The sequence below is a fragment of the Meleagris gallopavo genome, unplaced genomic scaffold (genome assembly GCF_000146605.3).
Source record: "Meleagris gallopavo isolate NT-WF06-2002-E0010 breed Aviagen turkey brand Nicholas breeding stock unplaced genomic scaffold, Turkey_5.1 ChrUn_random_7180001990730, whole genome shotgun sequence".
NCBI classification, from domain to species: Eukaryota; Metazoa; Chordata; class Aves; order Galliformes; family Phasianidae; genus Meleagris; species Meleagris gallopavo.
Genome location: NW_011248671.1, coordinates 1 through 316, shown reverse-complemented (window position 1 = coordinate 316; position 316 = coordinate 1). Strand labels below are relative to the sequence as shown.

At 42.1% G+C, this 316-nt stretch overlaps 1 non-coding gene across 1 annotated transcript; it reads left to right on the top strand.

The window, feature by feature from the left end:
- The first annotated feature begins 254 nt into the window (after positions 1-254).
- On the top strand, positions 255-310 carry LOC116217839. The gene has a single exon (XR_004162551.1). It is a non-coding gene; the product is annotated as a small nucleolar RNA SNORD82 (small nucleolar RNA).
- The last annotated feature ends 6 nt before the right edge of the window (positions 311-316 follow it).

Below are 316 nucleotides of genomic sequence, written 5' to 3'. Positions count from 1 at the left end.
ACAGAAGAAGCTGTTGATCTGTTCATCTATTTCAGTGTCGTTTCTTGTTCCCTAACCGCAGAACCTGTCAAGGAAGCACCTGGAAAAGGAAAAAGAAATGGCCAATAAGAGTGCACCAGAGGCCAAGAAAAGAAAACAGAAAGTAAGTGATGAGGGGTCATAAGTGATGCTCATTTAAGTTGTTGGACTGCTGGGTGAGGCGTGTATGTAATGGTGAAGGGGCTATGGGTGTTCAGTGGTGTGTTTTTTTCCTCAGCACAAATGATGATTATAAGGGACTTAATACTGAAATGTGATGTCAGTTCTGAGCAAAACT